This window comes from Pygocentrus nattereri, chromosome 21 (assembly GCF_015220715.1).
Source record: "Pygocentrus nattereri isolate fPygNat1 chromosome 21, fPygNat1.pri, whole genome shotgun sequence".
Taxonomy (NCBI): domain Eukaryota; kingdom Metazoa; phylum Chordata; class Actinopteri; order Characiformes; family Serrasalmidae; genus Pygocentrus; species Pygocentrus nattereri.
The window spans coordinates 24,220,698-24,221,079 of record NC_051231.1 but is presented as its reverse complement, the minus strand read 5'-3'; positions in this window follow the sequence as shown (position 1 = coordinate 24,221,079).

Sequence of the window (382 nt, the reverse complement as noted above, 5' to 3'; positions counted from 1 at the left end):
GAAGGTGTGTAGCTTTGTCACAGCGTCAGTACCGTATTACCATCAATATAACGACAAGAAACAAAAAGCTCCGCTTATGTTACTTCAACGTAGAGGTCTGGAGACTTCCAGCTGTATACTTAGTTACTGCTGAGCATTCTTAGACCATAATTGTAATATTAAGGCTGTTATATGTGGTGATGAGACCAAAACTAAAGCAATTACATGTGGTGATAAGACCAAAACTAAAGCGATTACATGTAATAAGACCAAAACTAAAGCTGTTAAATGTATGACCAAATATAAAACTGTTAAATGTGGTGATCAGACCAAATCTAAAGCTGTTACATGTGGTGATGAGACCAAAACTAAAGCGATTACATGTGGTGATAAGACCAAAACT